The sequence below is a fragment of the Callorhinchus milii genome, unplaced genomic scaffold (assembly GCF_018977255.1).
Source record: "Callorhinchus milii isolate IMCB2004 unplaced genomic scaffold, IMCB_Cmil_1.0 Scaffold4, whole genome shotgun sequence".
In the NCBI taxonomy this organism is placed as follows: domain Eukaryota; kingdom Metazoa; phylum Chordata; class Chondrichthyes; order Chimaeriformes; family Callorhinchidae; genus Callorhinchus; species Callorhinchus milii.
In genome coordinates this window covers 28,512,151-28,539,840 of record NW_024704745.1, presented here as the reverse complement: position 1 = coordinate 28,539,840, position 27,690 = coordinate 28,512,151, and positions in this window count along the sequence as shown.

Below are 27,690 nucleotides of genomic sequence, written 5' to 3'. Positions count from 1 at the left end.
TATGATATACCACAAACATCACTTGTGTACATGGGGAGGGAGAAATGCAAAGAACGTAATCATATTGTTACTTACAAGTGATGAGATTAAGCACTTCAATGTAACTTATATCACATTCTGTCGAAGCAAACTATGGTGAGTCAAAATTTATTTTCTGAAAAGATGATATCCTTCTAAATGCATTTGTTTCACAATGGGAAGAAATGATAAATATTGAATCATTTAAATATTCTCAATTTGAATTACTGCCTAAATGGTACTACTATAAGGACAGTGTCATGATGTGGTCAGCATTCACACACTTTCAGGTGAAAGTATTGAAATATATCACCTCAGCAGCAGGAGCGATGTACAATCAGAATTATAGCTCAATAGCCTTAAGACAAAATTAAATGTGATTGAAGTATTTTATAAACATTAAGCCTCAAAGCAAAGATATCTATTTACTCCAGCCCAGTTTGGACTGTGCTTTACAATATTTCATACCAGAAATTGGGATTGAGCAAATAGCACTAGAAACTGGCAGCTAAGATCACCTCAAAGAGATGGTTTCAGCAGCACATCAAAACCCACTGTTCAGAATGATCTCTTACCAGTTCTTGTGCTCGACCTGGCTCTTTAATTTCATTAGAAAGTTAAGACGATTTTTTGGAGTTCTGCATTTGCACTTAATTGGTAATGTGCAGAAATCTCCTCTGTCTCAGTCAATGCAATTAGAAGGGGAAATATAAATCTACCTTCCCGGCTCCTAATCGTCTTATTACTGGAAGTGATATCGCTTTACCTGCAGCAGCATAAATTGAACATTAATCAGTAATTTTGGAAAGCCTCACTAGGATATTTGATAACTGGTGTGAAATATGACAAATGTTTATTGGTGCGGAGTAATTGGAATTCAATTAATTTTACATTTTTTTTGTGTTGCTTTTGTAGTGAATTGAGCAATCAGGATTCCAGACTTATGCTAACCAATGAAATATCATATGTTGGTGACAGTAAAGGACACAGAATGGAACCTAAGACTAATGTCATAGAAACCACAGTGTGCAGAGGCTGAATTGTTTAGTTTTGGTGAAATAATTTGTCTTATCCAAAATTATTTTATTTGCAACTAAACTGATCACAGAAGGTCAGAAACATAATATCTCCCATGTTAGATTTTGTGGACTATCACCCAAAGTAATCTTATCACCTAGACTTACAATTTCTATTCAATGGTAAATCTGTGCAAAAAATATTGCAAGTCAGGAGATCAACTGTATCAAAAGGAAATCTAAATTACTCTATTAGGTGGGAAAATGCTTTATGTGATATTGCTGATGATAATACTGGTTTTGTGCTTCCCATCAATTCTTCTAAAAGTTGAAGCAAACAGTGGAAAAATAAACTACATTAGCTAGCTTTTGTGCAGAATTTCTCATAATTTTGAGTCAGTCTACCCACATTATTCCAGATATTGAAATGAGAGCTCCCACCAGGAGCATTAGATCACATCACCGTATTATCTTTCACAAATCATGACTTTAGATGTTGCTGTTCAGTTCGATAATCACTTCACTTGCAACCAGGAGTTGGAGGAAGACATTCATTCTCACATCAAATTCTGTCATCTGAGAACTGTATTCAATCTAGGATTCATCACAAAATTCAACAAACAACTTTTTATTATACTTCCTGGTTAGGGGAAAAGGGGTGTGAAGGTCATGAGCTGCTTCACATTCACTCAGTTTTATGATATTGGAAGTACAGTTTGACTCATTACTGTAATCTTCTATACTAATAAAATGACAATATCTCTGTCTGTCTGTCTCTAGGTTTGCGCTTCAAGAAGGATCTCAATAACTGATTGACGTACAGACATGATTTATACCTCATCGGAAAGCCCTTGCACCTGGGAGTGACATTGACATATTTGTTTTCGGGTACTTCCTATCGTTCATAAATTATGACCTAAAATATATTTCAGATTTGGATTTTTCACTGCAGCTACACCTGGTGCCGCCAAGTCAAAGTGGCGCTGTGGCATTGTGCATTAAAGAGCACCTACATATGTACTCAAACACTAGTTAGATCTGGTGGCCGTGCCAGTTGACCGTGGCACTGTGGCATACTGCATCACACAGCACGCATGTAGCCAAGCGATATGAACAAAATAAAGATCACAGACGAAGCTAAGCCGTGGCAACAACAACAAAGTGACATTTTTAAAGCACCTTTCACGTCGGGAGGACGTCCCAGTGATTATAAATTATGCATTTATATTTATCCTTATAAAGATGCCTAAGCAAAAATCAAAACTTTCAAGGATAAGTAAATGTGTCTGTCTATGTGTCAATCTGCATTCCATATTGGATCCTTTGATTGCAAGCGTAGGTGCAATGGGTACAGCTAATATTCTAATAATAAACATAGGCTCAATGGACTCCTTGAAGTGTGCAATTTCTATGATCCCATTTGCAATTGGTAACTTCAGCCATTCATGTCCATATCATCGGGCAGGCAAGAGTGTCCATTCATTACAGTATTGTGCTTCTCATTCTCCTCCATTCTTTTGTTTATGGAGGTTTAATATAGATATAATGGTATATATATATTCAAAAACTGCAGAGTGTCCTTTAGAAAAAAAAACATTTGGAATGAGAAGTATCTCTTCTGTTGTCTGTCATACTTAGGGCCTGATAGGCGGAGTCAACACAAGAATTAATATGCCACTGATATGAGTAATTAAAAAATAATTAAATCTCAAAGAGGATGGCCATTTACTCAGTAATTTAGTCATCGATTTTGGAAAACCTCTTTAGCATTTTTGATAACGAGTGAAATGTGATAAACGTTTGCTAGTGCAGAGTAATTGAATTTTAATTCTTTTTACATTTTTTGTTATGCTGTTGAACACAATTCCGCGGAGGATTTCAGATTGAGTAGTTATGACATCTTGATTGTTTCAAGATGTTTTTGACACAATTTTAAACAAAGTTTAAATTTGGAAATAAAATTATTTTGTTTAACAGAACTTTATTAATTATTGCAATATGCAGGAAATTTCCACCTGGATACTTCATGAAAAATTGATTCTTGTTCAAATCAATCAACATTCAAGTTAACCAAATATGTACAACAAAGACAGAAAAGCAAACATTTTTAGACAGCTCTCCACATCATATTATCATCAGTTAATGAAGATCACACAAGAGATTTTAATGAAGAAGGCCTTTCGGCCCATTTGGTTTCATCCCTCCAGAAAACCAACCCTACTGTCTTTCCATCAATGCATCCAGCCTTTTTTTTTTGAATGAGCCCAGCATCCTGGCTTCAACCACCTTTCCTTGGAACCTGTTCCAGCTGCTAATTACTTTCTACTTCCTGGTGTATGTCCTAACATTCTGCAACCCTAAACCTTTTGGTTCTGCTGACCTGGTGCATCCAAATGTACTGTTCTAGGTTTACTTTTCAAACTCTTTTAAAATCCCCTCTGAGACATCTCTTTTCAAGACTTTGTCATCCTAACTAAGTTGTAGCACTTTTGTCTCTGAGTAGGAAGGTTTTGTGTTCAAGCCCCATAATAATCCTTGCATTTGATATAGCGTCTTATCACATCATTGAGGCATCTCAAAGCGCTAATCACGGAATATACTGTAAAGTGGATTGACTGTGTATTTTTGTGGGCAAAATGCAGCAGCCAATGCACACATCTAGGTAAACAGAGGTGTGTGGAGTAAGGAAATTTGTCTAAGGTTTCGCCCTGCCCGAGAAAATAAGACATTTGTAATCCGATTTTATAAATAGCGACCCTCGGAAGTAACAGTTCCACTTTTAGTTGTTTATTGTCAGCATCAAACATTCCTGAGTTTTGTATAGCCCAAGTGATTTGCGAAGTAATTTCGAAGTTCCCTGCACTGTTTCCAGATAATGTGCCTCAAACCATACCTCAGATTCATATCCGATGTGTGGGAATTTTTCTTTTCCCGCTCCAACTATTATTGTCAACCTGTTGGCCTCCCTGAGTGATACTCCCCATTTCCTGCTTATTAGTGCTGAATTAGATGTTCTGGATTGAAAGCCACAAGGAATGATACTGACTGTTGAAAAGCCAGGAGGCTTGCATTTCATTAGTCTGGAATAGGTCTACACAGAAACAAAACAAAGGTGAAACAATAGTATCTTAACCTATTCCACTTTCAAGGTCTGCTGTAACAACATTAGGGTCAAAACTGAGTTTGAGCATTTCAGTGAGGACTTTCTGTGAAAATCTGACTACCAGGCTTATTTTGGGGATAATGCCCTATGGTTCAGGCACACTACTTTATTACATATAGAGTAATAGATTTGAGGAATATGTTACTGTTGCTAAGGCAAACTGTTCAAGCGAACAGAATAAACCAATCCAGGAAACAACTGGATATACAGCAACTGTTTTGGGAGGAAAGGAGCACAGATTGAAGAATATTGCTGAAGCTAGTTAGCTGTGATTCAGAAATTTCCAAAAGGAATGGTGGAGTCCTGTAGCTCAGTGGTTAAAGCACTAGCCTTGCAAGCGAGAGACCTGGGTTTTATTCACGGTAGGAGGGAAACCTTGGGCAAGTTTCCTTACTTCACATGCCTGATAATAATCCCTCAAGACAAAAAAAGCAATAACATTTGGTCACTCAATCCACGACTGTTTGTGGGACTCTGCTGTGTGCAACTGGCTGCCGCGTTTCACCACGAATATACAGTCAATTCACTTTACAGTATATTCTGTGAAGCGCTTTGAGACGTTGAGAAGACGTGAAAAGCGCTATAACAAATGCAAGGATTATTATTATTATTTAATGGTCTTGGTAACATAATAGTAATAATAATAATCCTTGCATTTGATATGGTGCCTTATCACGTCTTCTAGACATCTTCACGTCACAGAATACAATTGTAAAGTAAATTGACTGTATATTTTGTGGGCAAAACACGGCTGCCAATTGTACACAGCAGTGTCCCACAAACAGTCGTGGATTTAGTGACCTATTTTTTTTTTAGAGTAATTCTTACCCCTGGAAAAGTGATCCACCAATCGGCTAACAACAAGGTTCCTAGGAGTAAGAAAACTTGCCTGACGTTTTGCGCTGCCGGGAATTGAACCCAGGTGACTCGCTTGTAAGGTGAGTGCTCTAACCACTGAGCTACAGTTAAATCTATTTTGACTGTCCTATATAATCTTTTGCTCCTATGTATCAGTGCATAAAACATACTAATGAATCAACTCAATGCTCTCTCACTTTTCTCCACAATTGTACGTGTTACTGTAATTATTATCTCCATTGTCACATAGATGTTCCATTTGAGGTCCAAACTAATAATCGTATCTAATTAGGTGAGCAAATTGACCTCTTTTGTGTTTCATCATAGTGGAAACTAAGCTGTACCACTACTTGGAAAAGTCAACGACCATTTCTTTATTTTCTTTATCTCATGTTCAATTTCATTTATCGTACCTGGGTACCGAGTTATCAATCATGTGCCTTTTTGGCCTCTTACTAATGAATCCCAGGACAGCACCATCATCAGCAATTTAATAAAATGATATTGTGGCTGGAAAGCAGAGCAATCATTCATTTATAAAATTAATGAAATGAGAGCAAGGTGCAGTGCATTGGTGCTCCACCAACAAGCTGAGCAACAAGAAGGCACAGTCCAGGCTCAAGTAGGAGATTAGTCACATGGGAAACTTTTAGTTCTAGCTGGGTTGCTGCACGTGAGGTATTTTTACAAAGGAAGAGATGAGAAATGAAACAGTAAAATAATTGCTTCTGAATTTGGAAAATTTCCATGCACTATTTACGTTGTGGTTTAACCTGCAACTTAGTTCTCTGGCACGATTGGAAAATCATGTTGGCATCCAATTTCTGAGCTCAGTTTTCTTGTAGAACATCAGTTCTGAAGTATAAAAGCACATAGTCTGAATCAATTTGACCTCCACTAAGGATATTAAATTAATGAAGAATAGGATATGTGTATAATTAATGTAAGAATCACATGACCTTTACTCATTTAATTTTTTTAAATAATTAAGCAAAGGTAGTTGCAATGGAAATAGTTAACCTTACTTAATCTGTCATAATTTATATATGAAATTTTTGGAGGGATAGGAAGGAACTAAAAGCAGAAAGCAGAAAAGAATACATGTACACAGCAGCCAAGATTTAAAAGTGTTCAGAAGATACTGAACACTTGCAGGGCTATGGGGAGAGAGCGGGGGAGTGGGATTGATTTGGATAGCTCTTTTCAAAGAGCCGGCACAGACATGATGGGCCGAATGGCCTCCTTCTATACTGTATAATTCTATGATTCTATGATACTGCACGAAAATCACAAATGTGCTTACTTCCTGGACAGTAAGATTGCCAAAGCACTGCCAATAATTATTTAGATTAACTGGTGGCAATATTATGCTGAGATGTGTTGCTCACCAGAAAGCTCACAGTGAGTACCTGAAACCTATCATCCACCCAGTGATGGCTCAAACCCGCAGTTGTAGGATGTCGAATGACCAAACAATGCTATCCTCCGGGGGGGGTCGGGGGATGATAAGAGGGGTCTCCTTGGAGCCAGGAGCCAGCCCTCTGTGGTGGTCTTGTTAGTCCAGTTCTTGAGCCAGGCATGTCTGCAGTGCTCTAGGACACTATTGATGACAGCACAGCCACCCTGGCTCATCAGCAGGACCTGGAAGGGCAGACCAGTCACTGGGGGCAGGGAGTCATCCCCTCAGCTCCTGTTAACCCTGCAAGCCAAAGCCCTGTCTAATAGGGTGGTCCTAGCTGGACAAGCAACGGGAAACCCTGCCAGACAGTGCTATCAATTGCAATTTTAGTTGGTTAGACTTCAGCAGTAACCCAATGATCACCATGGCCTAATACTGCATCTAATATTTTCCAGAATTAGGTAAGCAACAACAACAAGAAGTTGCACTTATATAGCGCCTTCAATGCAGGGTAGCGTCTCAGAGTGCTTAACAGTAGCGGAGCCTGACTCCCAGCCATGGGGAGGGGGGTGGTGGACGTAGCACGGTCAAAGAGGAAAGTTTTCAGGCAGGACTTGAAAGAGGGGAGCGCGGGAGAGGGATTGAGGAAGCGTGTTCCTGAGTTTTGGAGCGTAGTGGCTGAAAGAGCAACCTCCGATGGTGGGGCGGAGGGTGCGAGGGACGAGCAGGAAGCAGGTGCTAGTCGAGCAGAGGCACTGCGTGGTGGATTGGGGAGTGAGGAGGTCGGAGAGGTAGGGAAGTGCAAGGGAGTGAATGGATTTGAACACGAGTGTGAGGATCTTGAAGTCGATCCATTCGGTGATGGGGAGCCAGTGGAGCCTGGCCAGAACTGGTGAGATGGTCTGGGTCAGTATTTGGGTGGCAGAGTTTTGAATGAGCTGGATCTTTTGAATCGTGGAGCTGGGAAAACTAGCGAGGAGTGTATTGGAGTAATCCAAGCGGGAAGTGACAAACGCATGCATGCAGGATGCATCTAGTTCTCTCCCCTCTAGGGAGAGAGATCACTTTCCATTCCAACAATCTACACCAGGAATTTCTATGAATAGGAGGAATGCATGGAATTCTCAGTTTGATTTGTATACACTTAAGCATGGTGATAGGTTTGCACATTTGTCAGACACCTAATTGACCAAAACAAAATTCTGATTAACTTAAATGTATTAGAAGTATTTGACATTCTGGACACTTCATAACTAAAATCAGCAAATTTGAAGTTGTTCAATGGCTTTTGGTCTTGTAGGTTTTGTCATTGGGTCAATTTTCTATACTATAGTACCTAGGCTATGTGGCAGTGACTTATAACATTGTAGAGAAACTTGTAACTTTGCTGCACATAGCTAGAGAATATAGGCAGGCAACTTCATCCAGATTAGGTTTACCACAGATGATACTGGAATTTTGTTAAACATCCCCAGTTCCTGCAAATGCAGGATTCTTTTCTTTGATCCCATCCAAAATAACAGATTCCCCTGTCTCGTTTACTGAACCATAGAAAAAACAAATTGAAATCATCAGCTATTTCCTGCTGAGTCTCTGAAAAGGAACAAGTGATATCTTATGAGATGCTTTGTAATTTTTCTTTAGCCCTTCCATGCTTGCCTTCTCTTATTAGCACAAAGATTTTGTTTTAAGTTGTTCTTACACTGAAGCTAAGCTTTCTTAATCTCCTTATTTAACTTACATTGTATTAGTTTAGCTCTGTGCCTGGACCTTATGTTTCTTCTTAATCTGCTGCTGTATCTAGTTTGTTTCCCCATGTCTTACTATTAGCATATACTTCTGTGAATTTTGTGATTTCTTAACCTTACGGAATTTATCATATGCTGAGAATAAAAAATATCACATCGACAACATTCAAAATACCATATGATACACTGCACTAAAATACAGATTTGATCAGAATTCAGGGATCATAAGGCTTTACATAGCTCCTGATCATTATTGCAACATTCATCTTGTGCTTTGCTTTCCTTGGTAACACACTCCACATCTCCAGAATACAGGTGAAGAAGGGAATTTGTAATGCAGTACAGACCCTCCCCCTAAAACATAATGATGACAAGCGCACCCGTTATACATGTCAGCAATCATCCAACACATTCACAGGGCATGCAACTTGTGTTTGTTGGCAACTACTTGTCAGCACGCAACCTGTCTCAAATATAACAATCAACTCCCTTGAATTATATCAATTCCTATACATACAGAAAGGGTTTCCAAATCCTGAAATACATTCAAAGTGCTCGTTTGTGAATTCTAACAGATAAAAGGCCACTTCTTGTGAGATTCACATGCTTAGCAGCTCAATTTATTTGGAACAGATGGAACTCCTGAATGTGACACTACTATCAACGATTGCAGCATCCAATCAAGCGTTGACAAGCTCAATACAAGTGCTAAAGCTGAAACTCCATTTGAATGTGCACTTGTGTGAAGTTTTGCCATGCAATTTCTAATTGTTGTAACAGTAATGAAGATCACACAATGCAAAAGGTGGCACTCTGTATTTACACTCTCAGTCACCTACAAGGCCATTCACAGCCTTGCTCCCTCCTACCTCTCCGACCTACTATCCCCCTACCTACCTGCCCGTACCCTCCGTTCCTCTGGCTCCGGTCTGCTCCACATCCCCCGCCCCAATCCCCCTACCATCGGTGGCCGGGCCTTCAGCCTCTCAGCCCCTAGGGTCTGGAACTCCATCCCCCAGTGCCTTCGCCGCCTCCTCCCTTTCCTCCTTCAAGGCCGGTCTCAAGACCTTTCTCTTCGACCGTGCCTTCAGCTCTCCTCTCGACTCTCTACCCCCTCCTCGCTCCCTCCCTTCTCTCCCCTCACCCTGACCATTTCCCCCCTGCTTGGGTCCTGACCCAACTGTACAGCACCTTGGGACGTCCTCCCGACGTGAAAGGCGCTCAATAAATGGAATCTTGTTGTTGTTGTTGTAATGCTCTTTTCCTCTGCCTTTTCTTCCATTCAGTAGAGTACATTTGAGAATGAAAGAATTCAGCTCTCACCATTGCATTAGAGGAACACATTTCCTAAGACTCATAAAATATTTCTGCTATGTGACATGCAAAGTATAATTATGGTCACAGATAACTTTAGCAAAGGCACAATAAAGACTGTCAGGAAGGATCCCATTATGCTATTAAGTTCCTTGAGATAGAGGTGCTGCTGGACAGTCAACCAGCAATATGTGTGCTCTCACACAAGACCTAGCAACGCAGTTTACATAAATAATATAACATTTATTTATGTTCACAATACCCAGCACTGGCAATAGTTGGAGGTCAGGTAGTATTTCCTATGACACTTGTGAATGCTATGTCATTCACAGATGAATAATTGTACAATCCCGTATTGAATATTCTGTGCTAAGTCTATTGACATTGCTCTGTGAGGACTGAGCTGAAGCTATCTTCAGCTATAATATGAACAAATGCTAACATATTGGTACTTAAAAGTGCCTCATGGAAAACTCAAGATATTCCCTCTTTCCCCTTTCAGATCAGTATCTGATGTATGATCATGATTGGAGCATGACTTTAAAAGCTTCACAGAAAAAAATTCAAGCAATATTTTAGAAAATCAATAGCTGGAAAAAGACTGTCAGAGTCTACTAATTGTCTATGAGCCACTGATTTCTGAAAGCATTACTCTATTTCATACTGCCAGGGACACACCGGCTAGTTCTTCCATAGAGGTATTCTGTTGCAAATGTATAGAGGGAACTAGTGAGTGAGTTTGAGCAGACATGATGCACTAAGTCATACATATCTGTGTTCTACTTTTAATAATCCTTGCATTTCATATAGCGCCTCATCACGCCATTGAGACAACAACAACAAATTGCATTTATATAGTGCCCTTCACGCGGGGTGCATTTATATAGCGCTTGACAGTGGCAGAGTCTGACCCTGAGCCAGGGAGAGAGAGGGCAGAGGTCACCGTAAGCACGATGAAAAAGTAAGGTCTTTAAGTGGGATTTGAAAGTGGAGAAGGAGGGGGCAAGGTGGAGGGATCGAGAAGAGAGTTCTAGAGTTTCGGGGCATAGTGGTTGAAGGAACGTCCACTGATTGGAGCGGATGGGACGAGGGATGTACAGCAGGCCGGAGCTGGCCGAGCAAAGGCAGCAGATGGTGGAATGGGGCATAAGTAAATTGGATAGGTAGGGAGATGCGAGGGCATGAAGGTATTTGAAAACGAGTGAGAGGAACTTGAAATCGATCCGTTCAGTAATTGGGAGCCAGAGGAGCCTGGCAAGGACTGGTGTGGAGTTTTGTGTGAGTGAGAATCTGGGCGGCGGAGTTCTGAATTAGTTTAATTTTGTGTTTGGTGGAGCTGGGGAGACTAGCAATGAGTGCATTGAATAGTACAACCAGGGAGTGCCGAAGGCGTGGACAAGGCGTGGGCTGCTTTTGTTGTGAGGTACGAATAGAGGTGGGCAAGGTGTTGGAAGTGGAAAAAGCGGTCCCGGTCAAGGAATGGATGTGGGGCAGAAAGGAAAGCTGGAGATCGTTGAGGAGTTCAGACCTGCAGCAGAGAAGACAAAGAGTATGGCTTCCGTCTTGCCGACATTCAGCTGCAGGAAATTTGCGCTCATCCAGGCCTTGATATCCATTAAACAAACTGACAGGACATCAGCAGACAGGGAGTCGAAGCTGGAAGAGGAGAAGTAAATTTGGGTGTGATCTGGATCGGTGTGGAAATTGACCCCCATGTCTGCGGATGGAGCATATAGATAAAGAGATCAAAGGGGCCAAGGATGCAGTCTTGGGGTACCCCACAGGTGATCGGGCGGAGGCAGGAGGGAAAACCATTTGCTGAGATATATTGTTGGTGGTTAGCTAAGTAGGACTCAAAACAATCCACAGAATATACTGTAAAGTGAATTGACTATATATATTGTGGGTGAAATGTGGCAGCCAATTGCGCACAGCAGTGTCCCACAAACCATTGTGGATTGAGTTCACTAAATTATTTTTTTTCCTTTTGAAGAGATTATCACCCCCAGAAAAGCGATCCAGCAATCAACTGGGTTCCTAATTACTGCTAGGTAAATAGAGGTGTGGGGAGTAAGAAAAGGTTTTGCTTTAGGAGCTGCAAAATAATTTTACAATGAAAAGTCTAAGGCTGAGAGCAGCAGCGCTGGGGTTGTCTGCGAGAGAGTCAAATTGGATGGGTGGGTCTAGCAAGTGCTGAACTTGCTTTCCTTTGAAATGACAAATTGAAATTAGGAATGGGCCCAGTGCATAAATTTAAATTTTCATAAAAATATTCTGTTCCCTAAGTGTGCAAAATATTTGCCACATTTGTTTGGTTATAAAATGTTTTTAAATTTAAAAGAGGTCTAAATTTTACAAAGTGAAATATGTTCTGAAAATATATTTATGTCTGCCAAATGACCTTTTTTCTAATGAAATTGCTTGAATTCAAGGAACCATTTCAGTTAAGTTTCCCAACTTCATGTCATTTGGCTCATAAACAAAGTTTATATTCTTCTGCAAGAACCAAAATAAAATCACAGAGTGAAACCTATCAACCTGTTCATTTGCGATCATCAGAGCTCCACTTGGAAGGACACAGCATTTGCTGTTTTAACTTTAACTCCTTTAACTTCACCAATTCCTTAAATCGCAGAGATTTTATCTCGGTCCTGGATCAATCACAGGCAACTTCTGCAATCCATGCAGTTATGCAGCTTTAAACACTGATCCAAGATGGTGCTCCAGATTCCTGCCACAGCTTTTTTCACTTAGCCACATTTCAAAACCTGTCAACCTGCCAAAATCCTATGAGTACTGAACTCCATATATTCCATGCAACCATCAAGAATATTGCTTGCCTAGTTTTCCAGGAAGATATTTCTTTAACTGAGAATGAGGAAGGGGAATCATACAACCAGTTTAAATATTTCACCAGTAATGATGATTATAATAATATATTTACATTTGATATAGTGTATTTTTACCTAAAAGTATATGGGATAATGTTTGGGTTCCATATTTGTAAGTAATTTTATTTGCTTTCTTAAATCCTACATACACAAAAATCAAAACTACAAGTGAACACTTTGAGCTGTCCAGCATAAAGCAAAATCATCAGTACACACTTTGAAAATTGGTATTGGACAATGAATATGATGACCTTATGTATTAACATGAGATATTAAAAATTATAACCTGTCTCTGACTGTCCAAGGAACATAAGACATGTTTGCAGTTTACAACAACAATAAAATTACATTTGTAAAGCGCCTTTCACATTAGGAGGATATCCCAAGATGCTGGACAGTTAATGTTTCAGACCCGAGCTGGAGGTCGGGTTTGGGGAGGATGGAAAGCAGAGGGGGAAGCAGGGTGATTGAAAGCACGGTCAAAGAGAAAGGTCTTGAGATGGGTCTTAACCGAGGCAAGGGAGGGGGCGAGGCAGAGGGACTGCGGGATGGACTTCCAGAGGGTTGGGGTAGAGTGGAAGAAGGCCCACCCGCCAAGGGGACGTGAAGCAGGCTGGAGTCTGCTGAGTGGTGGGAGTGGGCAGGATGGTAGGGGTTTAGGAGGTCACAGTAGTAGGGGTAAGCAAGCTATAGAGGGCTTTGAAGGTGAGGAGCAGGATCTTGAACTGTATCCTCTGTGTGATGGGAAGCCAGTGGAGTCGGGCGAGGATGGAGGTGATGGGGTCATGGAATCTGGTGTGGGAGAGGACACAGGCTGCAGAGTTTTGGATGATCTGTAGCCTACGGAGGGAGGAATTGGGGAGGCCGACATACAAAGAGTTTGCATAGTCAAGCCTCAATGTAATGAACGCGTGTATGAGTGTTTTGGTGGCCTGCGGTGTGAGACATTGGCGGAGCCAGGCGATGTTGCGAAGGTGGAGGAAGGCAGAGCGGATCATGGTGCAGATGTGGGGTTAAAAGGATAATTGAGGGTCACATAAGATGCCAAGGTTCCGGATTGGCTTAGTAAGGTGGATTGTGCATCCGTGGATGGTGATGCTGTCAGCGCCTGAGGTGTAGAGACGCTGACGTGAGCCAATCAGGAGGGCCTCTGTCTTGTTGACGTTCAACTAAAGAAAGTTAGTTCTCACCTGATATTCTGTCAGGACAGCAGTGGTCTTGGAGTTAAGGGTGCAGGCAGAGAGGTGCAGTTGGATATCATCTGCATACATGTGGAAATTGACCCCATGTCTGCAGATGATGTCACCAAGAGGGAACATATTGATAATGAAGAGGGGGGGCCCAAGGACAAAGCCTTGAGGAACGCTAAACATGATGGTACGGAGCTAGAGGAGAAAACATTTGTGGAGATAATAATAATAATAATCCTTGCATTTGATATAGCGCTTTTCACGTCTTCCAGATGTCTCAAAGCGCTTCACAAAATACGCTGTAAAGTGAATTGACTGTATATTTGTGGGTGAAACATGGCAGCCAATTGCGCACAGCAGTGTCCCATAAACAGTTGTGGATTGAAAATGACCAATTTATTATTGTTTTTGTTTTTTGGAGAGATTATTATTAGGCATATTAGATGAAATAGAGGCAGTGTGAGAGGTATGATCTGAACCAGTCAAGGACAGAGCGATGAAGGGTTGAGGTGAGAGGAGAGGTGGTGGATGCAGCGAGGTCAAGAAGGATGAGATAGCAGAGGGAGCCTTGTTTAATACACTTTGCTTTCATATAGATTATTTTATTGTGGTGTTGACTCTGACTTTTACTTACCAATTCGTGCAGAAAACTGGTAACTGAATGCAAAATGTTTAATATGCAGCTGATAAAGGTGTACAAGAGGACCTAGATGCTCTATAAGTATTCTTGACACTAAATATTGATAGGCACGGGGCAATCTGATAGTAGCAATATACTATGTTGTCTCTTTTAAATAGATTGAGCAATATTATTACTTGTTGCTGGCTTTTAAATTGCAATAAGGTGTAGGCATATTTGGGTGAAAATACATCATATGGCGATCAGCACTGGTGCTAATTATTATATCATCCAAAAGTGTGATCCAACCTGACCTCTGAATATGGCCACTTTGGGAATTGAACACCACCCTTCATCCACACACACCCTGACTTCAGCACAACAATGTAGTCTGATTGAAAGGCCATGATTGCAGGTGGTAACATGTTTAAAGATGGATTTGATTTGGTCGTTTAGTGCACTTTCACCCCATTGTTCCTTTTGACAACTGTAAGATTTAATTACCTTTGATGAATGGACACTTACCTGAGGAATGTTTAATACATACATTGTAGTGAAAAGGTCTGAAAATGCTTTGACCACTTCTGATAAGTGAAAGAAAGAAGCTGCGTTGTCAAGGAGATTGCATTAGAAAAACTAGCGTGAAGTAGGGAAGGGAACTGATAAGGGAATACAAAAGCAACTGTTGGCATGTGGGCAGATATTGTTAAGAACTGTTTTTGGCATGATTGAAGCAGTATTTAACAATGGAGCCTTGCAGTCATGGTCGAGCTGAGAAAAACATGTGGAAGCCTTTCTTTAAAGTTGCAAATAATGTAATAAAATGTAACCAAGGCTACAAATTACAGTAGACATTTGGTAACTATGCAACACTAAATAAAAAAGGGCCCCCACAATCTCATTTCTAAGGGCAAATACTTAATACTTCTGTACATGTTAGAAGAACATGGCTTTTATCTTTTGCATTTCCAGTAAATCCAATTATTCATATTATTTGTATTTCTATTGCCTTTACATGACATGCAATCTAATATACTTTAATAAAATGCTATCATTTCATAAAACAAGATTCCACCTTCTGAATGAACCATAATTGCCATTAAAATTGGTTGAGATACTGTAGCAAGCACATGTACATCAGTATGGCCATGGGCCTTCACATACATAATGAATTATGGCCCCCACTGTAACCATCTGTTTAACTCTAGCACATACTGTTGCCATAGCCTGTTGTGACACTTGACTTGTGTTAATAATAATAATAATCCTTGCATTTGATATAGCGCTTTTCACGTCGGGAGGACGTCCCAAAGCGCTTCACAGAATATACTGTAAAGTGAATTGACTGTATATTTGTGGGCAAACGCGGCAGCCAATTGCGCACAGCAATGTCCCACAAACAGTCGTGGATTGAAAATGACCAATTTATTATTGTTTTGGGTTTTGGAGGGATTATTATTAGGCTCTGTGTGGAGTAAGGAAACTTGCCCAAGGTTTCGCCCTGCCTGGAATTGAACTCAGGTCTCTCGCTTGCAAAGCGAGTGCTCTAACCACTGAGCTACAGGACTCCAAACTGACAACTACACACAGCCCCCCTAACCCCCACCCACCCCCCACACACTGCTATAATTCCCCTTATTTTTAAAATTCACCTTTTTGGAAAAGTGCACATGGTGTACAGTCAGCCTCTCAGCCCCTAGGTTCTGGAACTCTATCCCCCAATGCCTTCGCCTTGCTTCCTCCCTTTCCTCCTTCAAGGCCGGTCTCAAGACCTTTCTCTTTGACCGAGCCTTCAGCTCCCCTCTCGACTCTCTACCCCCTCCTCGCTCCCTCCCTTCCCTCCCCTCACCCTGACCATTTCCCCCCTGCTCGGGTCCTGACCCAACTGTCCAGCGCCTTGGGACGTCCTCCCGACGTGAAAGGCGCTCTATAAATGGAATCTTGTTGTTGTTGTTGTTAAAGAAAAAGTCTATGCTTTACAAGTTTACCTCTCTCTCCACATTCCAAACTCCCTGGAATTTTGCCCCTCTATAATAATAATAATCCTTGCATTTGATATAGCGCTTTTCATGTCTTCTAGACGTCTCAAAGCGCTTCACAGAATATACTTGAAAGTGAATTGACTGTATATTTGTGGGTGAAACATGGCAGCCAATTGCGCACAGCAACGTCCCACAAACAATCATGGATCGAAGCGACCAATTTATTATTGTTTTTGTTTTTTTGGAGGGATTATTATTAGGCGTGTGGAGTAAGGAAACTTGCCCAAGGTTTCACCCTCCCGGGAATCGAACCTAGGTCTCTCGTTAGTACTTGTAGATAATTTGAATGCAACTAACTCAGTACATATACACTGATAAATGGGAACCAAATTGATGGATTATCAGGACAATAAGGGCAGAGCAACTGTGCGTAAATGGGAAATACAGAAAAAAACTTGCATTTGTATTGTGGGAAGCGACTGAAAGCTTTCCAATTAGAATGCAAACACATCCAAAAAGACACATTTCATATAACCAAGACTTGGAATCCGCCTTCATTGGTAGGAAGAGAGATAAGCAGTTGTTGCTTAAAATCCGCACCTCCAACTGGTCAAACCATCGAACAGTGAGTAGGGATGTGTGTCCAAGCTGTGGAAGATGGTGACAATGCCCTTGTGCATCACTTGCTCATCAGGAAGCTCACAGGGAGTTCCTTACCTGCCCCACCCCGCCCCAACCTAGGGAGGGTTTAACCTGTGCTTGTCAAATATTCTCTTTGGAGGGTGGTGATCAGAGTTTCATTGGATCTGAATTTGTTGACTCTTGTGAACCTCTGCCTAATACTTTTCAGAATTAGGTAAGCAGGATGCATCTCTCCAAGGAGAGAGTGTGTATTCCATTCCAGAAGCAGGAATTTCCATGTGTAGGTGGCATACATGGTATTTTTAATCAGGTTTGGATACTCTTAAGTATGGTGATGGGCTTCTGCGTATGTTACCCAGCTGACTAACAAAATATGATATGCAACTAGCAATGCTTTAAATTTTCAGAGAAACTAATAACACTATTAGTGTTCTTCATTGATGTATTTGAAAAGGTTAATCACACAAGAAGTGGGGCAATTCATCTTTTACTTCTGCGTAATGAGAAATATAAAGTGTAATATATATATATTATATATAAAATATAAAGATCACAGAGAATGGTGATATTTTTGCTTTTCTTAGGTCAAGCCACAGTCAAAGAAATCAGCATTTTCATGTTGTGAAGCCGCACAAACAGTTTGGTTCCAATTAGCAGAAGTTTCTGACCACAGGATACTGACTGTACTCAAATAGAAATCAAAGTTAAACCAGTCCCAGGGCCAGCAAGTTCAATGATGGCAGAGGTGACATCTGGCCTAACCATTATGATGGTTGTTGAAGAGAGTCACCCTCATGGCCATTCTTTAATTATCAAGTGGCTTCACTGAGCTGTACATTTCACTGGCCCATGAAACACTCCACTTTATAGCATATCCATGAAGAGCTATGAGACATATTCCTGATGTGAAAGACCCTGCACCAAATGTAAGGATGCTTATTATTACTTATTATATTTATTATTATTGAATGAATTTATCACTGGTGATCATTAAAGCATTACACATCACAATTTTCACCCTGATATTGCAAACATTTACAGTTACCTTTAATATCTACCTAAAATGTTATCACATCATTGTCAAGCTTTGAAAGGAAATTGGATCTTCTCAGTTTGAAATGAGATTGGGTGAAAACAGCATTGTGTTTCAAGTTACCAACCTAACACTCATATGGTAAATTATAGTGAGATTAGTGGTCATATTCGATTCTGACTAATCATCCTGAACAATGTTTTTATTGAATAAATAAGATTTTGGTGCTAAGAATTCATGTCTAAATGTTGTAAATTATTGAAAACAATTTCAAAGTTATTGGATCTTGAGAAAATCAATGCATTACTGACAACCACCTTAGGTTTTATAAGGTTATGACCAAATTAAAAAGAAAGTTGCATTTTCTTAGTAAAAAGGAATATTAAAAATATGATGATAATTGACTTATTTCAAACCTTTTGTATTTGTCGAAAGTTGGAATTGTCTTAAATTGAATTTAATTGCATATTGTTTCAAATAGAAGTGGGATTTTAATCAGAAGGATTTTGATGATCATTACCTATACATATAAAAGTTCTTATAATCACAAGAAATCACAAGAAACTTCAATATTATGCTGGCAAACTTCAATTGAATGAAAGATTTCAGAAAAATGATAGATTTTGAGGATGCAAAGTCACATCACCCCAATCCTACACCCCCAACACCCCAGTCCTTACCAGGCTCTACTTTCACCTGGCTTCCAACGGATCAATTTTGCCAACCTATACCTAAAAATCTATCCATTCACTGGCACTTCTTTATCCTTCTGATTTTCTCCTATCCTACTTTGCTATTCCAACCCTATGCTCAACTAATTTGTGCATGCTCTGGGTCTCCAGCCTCTCCATGCCACCGTTCATGATCAGCCTTCAGTTCTACACCTCTAATCTCTCGAATTTCTTCCCTCTACCATTCTATTGGTTAGCATTTTTGTTTCCTTCAGGTTATAAACCAAAAAATCAATTAGGTACCAAACTGTACATGACAATAGCAGCTTTGCATTTATATAATGTCCTTCACATAGGGTAACATCTAGATTGTTACCCTACGTTAACATAGAGTGTGTTTCACCCACAAATATACAATCAATTCACGTTACAGTATATTCTGCGAAGCACTTTGAGACGTCTCGCAGACGTGAAAAGCACTATATCAAATGCAAGGATTATTATTATTATTAGTGCTTCAAATGGCACAGTTGAACACTAAGCGAGAGAGAGGGGGAAGGGGAGGTGGAGATAGTTACAGGATTTGAGGCAAGGCTGAAAGACAGAAATGAAGGGGCACTCCACTTCATGATTAATCATCATTAGTCACATTAGATGCATTTATCAGATGCTCAGTGGGTGGTTCTGTACTCGTATCAATGGGAGTAATCCTTGTTAGATAGTGGGGTAAATTGTTTTTTATATGATTTATTTAAAATGGGATTTTCCAGAAAAAACGTGATACTTGCTAGAGTGCAAAGGGAAATTTACTAGAATGTTGCCTGGAATGAAGCAAACAATCATAGGGAAAGAGACTGGGGCTTTTTTCTTTAGAGTTCAGAAGGCTGAGAGGGGATATGATAGGTACATAAGATGATGGGAGGCTTAGATAGCATTGACAGGGAAAGATTATTTTCAGTGGTCAGGGCGTCTAGAATTGGAGAGCATAGTTTAAAATCCTAACCTGGAGATCCAGGCAGAGATTAGGAGGAACTTTTTCACACAGTGTCTGCCACAGTCAGTTGTTGGGGCAGCAACCATGTGTACAAAAAAAATGACTGGATATAAGGTTGAGGGAGAATAAAGTTGAGGGATACGGGATTGGGAATAGGATCGAGAATGGACACTCTTATGCAGTATAAGCATCAGCCATTCTGGATGGCCAAAATGCCTTTTTCTGAGCTGTACTTTCTATGAATCTAGTTTAACATGGAAACATGCTATTTCTGAATCTCATGTGGTAACTTGGGAGACAGTTCTCAGACATATTGGCAAGGCTGCTGAATTCTGTGCACAGAGGACCTATTTATATCTGTTTTACCATTGTAGAATATGGTGTTATTAACACAATTGTTGAAAGCCAATTAGTGCCTCGTTAACGGACATACTGAATGGGCTCCATAGTATCATTAGCTTTATCATTGGTGATTATATTAATAGTGACATGGAGTACTATTAGTACCAAAACCTTTTGCACTTACAATGACGTAAAACAAAATTACTGTCACAACACAATGCTGAACCAGTCCATTCAGTGATGAATAAAACTTTATGTATAGTTACTGAGAACACAAGTACACAAATGGACAGCTGGAGCTATTCGCAGTCTTTCCAAAAAATGCCTATGAAAAACAAAGTAAATAATCGTATTCCTTAGAAAAGTGCATTCTTGCTCCTTTTGTTTTAAAATAAAGAATCAGGAGAGAAAACTACAGCCTCAGGTCTATGTTGACAGATATCTTACACATTCCAGCATCTATAACCACTCAATCTGAATTGGGAATGAAGGGGGACTGTTTGAAGCCAATAAAAACACTTAAATTAGAACAGCTAAGGAAATAAAAATAAATATAGTGATGACCTTGCAGATTCAATAATTGAATGACATGCAAAGGTAAAGCACTCACCCAGTTATTAATAAATTGCCCATGGCCAATAAACATGCCACCATAAATTCCCTATGGCTAGCAAATGTTCTTGAATTCCAAATGAGGGACACTTTCCAACATGCTTTAACTTGAACCTAGAGATAATTAAAACTGAACTCTGAATTAATCTAACACGTACAATGCAAGACAGTGCTGATGTCCACAAATGGTGCAAACCCTAGAGGCCAAAGATAAATTAAAACAAACTCAGCATCTGAAAATCCACCAACAGACTCAGACACATTGGAACAAATGTATGGCAGTAGTAGACCACAAACCGTAACAGCACTTGCTCATGGTGGCATTTGTTTCCTTAGCATCCATCTACACCAGGTAAAGGCTCGATAAACAGCGTTATAGGAAGAAATGCATGGGCAGCAATAAACTAATTACATCGATGAGGCTGGAACACACCAAAAAGATGAATTGTTTTGCTTGCAACCTTGCAGTTTGGAAATGAAATGACCATCTGGTAGCAGTAAACCAGAAAATTCCTAAAATGCTGCACAACATATCATTGTTTATGAAGCATATCAAATAACCACCAACAAAAAACAAAAACCTTAATCTGCGCTTGAAAACCAAGACATTATTTAGAAGTGCACAACTAAATACATCTTCTTGCCACTTCATCTATCTATACGTCAAGGATGTCAAACCTCAAAAGCTCCACTATAATGGGAAGCTTGGGAGCTACTTTTAATAACAGCTCGAATCAGGAATCATTTGGATCAAATGTCAACTGAAGAAAGTAAAGAAAACTGTTCAAATTCACAAAACTTCAGCTAATACACACCTTGGCTCCTGTTTCAAAGTGTTTGATGTTGACTGACATGAAAGGAAGTTCTCCTTGGCCTTTTTGACTTAATGTGAGATTGTTATTTAAAAAACATTCCAGTCATTTCTTCCCTTTTCTGGTCTGATACCAATAATCCACATGTCCCCACCAGTCTGATAAAATAAATAGACTCAGTTGGATAAATATATAAAATTTAAATCTCTACGGGAAGCCCAAATATTTTTGGACAACAACATTTAATGGAAAAAAAAATCAATCTTCTCCAGCTTTACTTTTTCTTCAGGATAGAAAGTCTCAAGGAAGGTGCAGACTTTTGCCCCCCCCCAAGAGATACAGATATAATAGCCACTTCCCAGACATTGCTAAGGCAATCACATAACCTGATATCACAAATACTCAATAAATTCTCCAAAAGATTACTGTGCAGTACAGAATAATGGAAAATGTAAAATATACAAAGAAAATTCCTTCTTTATTGATTCGAGCTCCTAGGGAAGTAGGGGAGAGGTTTCCTCTGACCTATTTGCGAAGTCCAGGATCAAACAGTGAGGTGGAATTATGACAAACATGGTAAGCGGCTGTAGGGAAGGAGAGCTCCGACCTACACAGACCTGTCGCTAAGCACCCTGGAAGTGGAGTTGGCTTCACAATGAGCTATTTGACAAGGTCCCGCTCATGAGGATTAAGCTGGTGCTGAGTAAGCCTGGTATGCAGCTTTGGAATTGTACCTCAGTAATATCAAAATGGTTAGCCTTCAGCCTTTCTACTCCACCCTTTGGAACTCCATCCCATATGTCCTTTGTCTCGCTTCCTTCCTTGTTTCCTTCAGGCCGCATCTCAAAATCTTCCTCTTCGACCGCACTTTCAGCCTACCCTTCCTGCCCTCCACCCTCCCGATCCTGATCCCCAGCTTGGGCCCAAATCCCTGACTGTCCAGCGCCTTGGGAAATCCTCCCGACGTGGAATGTGCTAAACAAATGTAATTTTGTATTCTATTGTTGCACGTCACAAGCTGTCCTGTAAAGGTCTTCCCACCGCCCTGAAGTCAGAAGTCCACCACAATCAGGAGACTCATGTGGAGACTCTGAGGCTTATGGCGACAGCTGCTGAAAGATGTTACCTGGAGTCCAAGTTCATGAACACACATTCGTACATCCAGTGCCTAAAATCCACCTTGATTGGCCTGCAAAATGGTAATCAGCTGCTGCTTAATCTCCGCACTTCCATCACTCAATGGGAATGGACATGTGCCTGAGCTCCTGAGCTGAGTTTCCTACCAAGAAGCTCACAGGGAGTTCTTGGTACATGCCATCCAGCTGAAACCCGTGCTTGTCAGATGTCAAATGACCAACTAGTGACAATCCTCCTTGGGAAGGAGGTAAACGGGGTCTTGCTCCAAGGTGACACGTTTGAATGTCGGAATCGAGCCAACCCTCTGTGGCGGTCTCGGTAATCTGGTTAACTGAGCCAGATGGGTTCGAGGTACTCCATGGCACTGCTGATGACAGCACAGCCCAAACAAAAGCAAAGGAAATCATATTTCAAATCTTAGTTTCATTATTTTAAATCAATTATTTAATTTAAGGAAGGGGGAGGGTGTGGGGTTGCAATGTGATAATTGTCACCGATGACAAACCAGATTTGAAACCCCTGCATCTATGGCCGGCTCCGCTCAAATGAAAAAAAGCTGGCACAGATATTGAACCTTCAGTTGGGCTTTTGAAGCAATTATCCCCAAGATGGGTATTGAAGTGTTCATTCCTAAACCTCTTGTTAAAGATAGGTTTTAATGAACTGCTTAGAGTCTATTTTCTGTCTACTTTGCAAATTATAGTTGCTGAATATCTGTGTTCTACCATTTAATATCTGTTTTATTTCACTGATGAGGTTGATTAGTATAACTTGTACAAGGAATGGAAGATGTACAAAATGATGGAGCACGTAACATAATTCCTGTCTGGATTAGTTTCTGTCAAATAGTATGAATAAGGTCAATTATATTTAGTATCGAGCACAGAAAAAAAATGTCCAGGCGATATTAACCAAGATTCATATTAAATTTGTATGACACAGGTCTCAAAATGTGTTCTGTGTCCAGCTGGAAATACATGAATTCTTTTAGACAGAATTTAAAGGCAATTGGCTCTAATGTTAATACTTCATGCTCAGCTGGCTACACATATCTACATATAATTCTTCTGCTAGACCAAGTACACGCAAGTTCTGTGCAGTTTATAAAATCTGTCATTCTGAGGAAATGTAGTGATTGAATCCCATAGACTTAGAGCTAGTTATGAATTTTATGCTGTATAACCACAATAATATAACAGTTTGGAAGCATGTTAACTGGAAATGACCCGCATGGTTATCAGACAGCAATTTGTATTGAGGCATGAGCATGGTGTATTGACAAAGGGATAAAGTATGTGTATTTCTCTGACCTTCCTAAAATTTCTGGTTAGAAATCTTGTTTCTTTATAATGTCCTTCAATATGACCCCAACCAAAACATAAGCAAAAAAACTACATAAATAAATCAAACTGCTGAATAAATCAGCTGCTCCAGCATCAGGCATTTAAACATATTGCAGCATCCAATCTTGTAGAATACATCACTATTGTTTACATATAATCTCTGATCTTGGTGAATACACCTCCATACTTTGTGAACTAATGCCTAATAAAAGTTTGATACACTACCATGCTTCATGGCTGAAGGCCCTGTATCTGATTCATGTAGGTATACCACCATTCTTTGTGGCTTAGACCTTGTATCCAATCTAGGTAGTTAGTTCATTATAGGTAAACATAAGGAATTTGGGTTAGAACAAGGTACAGCAGGGTATCCAGCACCATTTTTTAATGAGTTGAATAGCCTCCTATAATTTCTATGGGGAAAATTGCAATATTCTTAAAACACATTCTGTGTGGGAAAAAGATTTAGTTCCTCTTTTTAAAAAGATTCCACCTTTCGGATTTGGGATTAGCAGTAGCAAACCCCAATTTTGTTTTACAATATAAATGTAAATATAAATGTAAATTTATATTGTGCCTTTCAGATCAGGAGGACATCCCAAGACACTTAACAACCCTGGCTTGGCACCCAAACTTGGGGTGGGAGCCAAGAGGGATAGGGAGGGCACTCAAACAGTACTAAAATGCTGGCTTTGACTTCAAGTCATTGTTTGAATGCTGCTTCAAAGGATACTGATTCAGTTAAGATACAATCTTATTTTTAGCTACTGAAGAAATACCCTTTTTCATAATCAGAAACAACAAGTGAACATGGAAATATTCAGGCCCAACTGATGTTTCACTGCCCCATCCCTATGATATATCTCAATGCTTCCTTTATTGTTTCTCAATATGAAGAACAGAACTTGTGTGTAACTATGATTTGTACAATGGATTGACCGAATCAGTGTGCTGTGCAGAGACACACATATGTCTGCTCTGTAAAAGAATCAAGCTCTATCTCTGAGCGTGAATCCAAGATGGTGTGACTTGTTTTTGGAATGAGGCTTGGGACTATACCATTGAGTTGGAATAGGGGAGGAGGGTGAACTTACACCAAAACCTGTCTATTTTCAGCCAGTTGACAAACTGATCCTTAATGAAAGAATGGAAAATGTTTACTGTTCCGATGGATGTTAAAGATACCCATGACACTATTTGAAAAGAGTAGAGCCTTTCTTCCAATGTCCTTGCCAACAATTCCTTTAAAAAAAATTATTTACTTCTTACCTGTTTGGGGAACATTAATGTATGGAAACTGATTGTCATATTCGCTTACAAATAGTAATTTCATTTTACAGCCGATACTGGTTCAGAGCTTTGAGATACTTTGTTTATAGGTGTTACAGTGTATTAAATGCAAGCAATTATTATTAGAGTGCAAATTCTGAAATTGGACCTGCAATGTGTTAATTATAACTGATAAATGATAATAATTCTTGCATTTCATATAATACCTTTCATGTCAGAAGATCATCTCAAAGTGATTAACAGCATTTACTGTAAATTGTAGTGACTGTGAATTTCCTTGGCAAACATCGGAATCAATTTGTACATAGTAAGGCCCACAAATAGTCTTGAATTGAATGACCAATTTTATCTGGGGATACTGCATTTATATAGGATCCTTCATCTCAGAGTGCTGTACCATGGCAGAGCAGACATCAAACCATGGAGGATAGGGGGAGGGTAGACGGGAGTTCAATTTCATCTAAAGAATGGCACCTCTATAGGGTAGCACACCCCCAGCATTGCATTTGGAGTCTCAGCAAAGAGCATGTGAGTTCCCAACAAGTCCCAACAGCCATCTCACACAGAGGCCAGGTTACTTCCATCTGAACCAGCCTGACACCTATTGATGATAAGTGATTTGAGAATTTCCTAAAACTGTGAATATGAACAGTCTCCTTAAAATCACCTTACACACGCACGTTGCCTTAAGTTTCTTAAGTTTATGTATAAGTCTTGCTCAGTTTGTAGAACTTTGGACTGTGAGTCAGAAGGTTGTGGGTTCAGGCACCAGGTTGGTACTTGGAGCTCATATAGTCTATGCTGAAGCTCCAATGCAGTGCTGGTTTGCTGCATTGAGAGGTACCGTCCTTTGGATAAGATGTTAAACTGAGCACCCATCAGCCTATTTTCCAGGTGGACTTTCGAAAAAAGAGGAGTTTCTGGCCACAAATCCCCTAATGAAATAAAAATAAAGGTTCTTTCCACTGGCAAACATTACTTTTCATAAACTAAGGTGGTTCTGTCTAGTGCTTCCTTAGGTATAATAATAATAATCCTTGCATTTGATATAGCGCTTTTCACGTCGGGAGGACGTCCCAAAGCGCTTCACAGAACACACTGTAAAGTGAATTGACTATATATTTGTGGGCGAACGCGGCAGCCAATTGGGCACAGCAATGTCCCACAAACAGTCGTAGATTGAAAATGACCAATTTATTATTGTTTTTGGTTTTGGAGGGATTATTATTAGGCGTGTGGAGTAAGGAAACTTGCCCAAGGTTTCGCCCTGCCTGGATTTGATCTCCTGATTTCCCTTGCTTATTTCCCCAAATACCTGCAGCCTATCCATTAAACTTTTGAAAGTACGGTGAATGACACAATAGGAACAACTACTGTGTATCTATGTAATGGTTTACTGTTCCTGGCTCATTTGTGTTGTCCTGCTCTAAGTGTGCACACCATGAAACTAATTGGAAAATGTACTATGGTTAAAATTAATTGAATCCACCCACCCAATAATTGGTTTAATTACTATATTAAACCCTCCAGCAGAAAAGCTTTACTGCTATTTTAAATGTATGTCAAAATGCTTCTACTACATATCCAAATGAATGCCTGAAATGTTATTTTCTGCATGGTAGAAAGTTAGCATTAAAATTAATGACAAATGGAAAATCGCTATCATCTCAACACTGAGTTTTAAGCCTTTATAAAGTATCCGTTCTTTTCACAGCACTTTGTGGGACATTGCTGTGCGCAATTGGCTGCCGCGTTCGCCCACAAATATACAGTCAATTCACTTTACAGTGTGTTCTGCTTTGGGACGTCCTCCCGACGTGAAAAGCACTATATCAAATGCAAGGATTATTATTATTATTATTATAACTGTGTGAAGATCTGGTCAGAATATTTACATCCTCTTTTAAATTCCCACAGCTTTCTGTCCAGTGGTTCTTTTGCATGTGTGCCAGTGCATCTGTTAAGCAGCACTCCTTTTCTGGCACACAAAACAGATCAAAGCTTCAGGATTTCTAAAATTTCTTCCGACCCATTTGGTATGTATTAGAATTATGAATCCCAATTCTGTGTGTGAGGTGTATGTGCAGTAACAGAGCATTTTGCTCCAAGTGGATTGCAGGAGTCAGAAACATGTGTGCTGTGTGCCTTCAAATTTTTATATTTGTAAGATGATAAAATGGGTCGGAACTGCAAAACAGGCCGATGTGAAAGGCAAAAACTGAAATGGAAGACTTGAATGGAATGGCAACAATTGTCAGATAACTGCAGGAGCTGGCAAAGGAGAGAATATGATTCAAGATGTCTTGCCTACGATTAGCCTAGTTATGATGAATGTCTAACTGGCTAATTGAGGGGCCTAAGAGACATTTGTTTCTTGTTGCCTTTTATCTTTTTTTCTGATTTAATAGATGATATCTAGCACCATTATTTATGTTGCTGCAGCTACCACACAATTGTGTGAAACAATTTGCCTTATAGTTATTGGGCAATGGTCAGAAGATGCAGTACATTGCTTTACATGTGGATCATTGAATGGATGATGAGCTGAACACAATTAGTATGAGGAGAGATACTTTCATTGTCTGACCCTTAACACATAAGTGCTCTTGACCACCT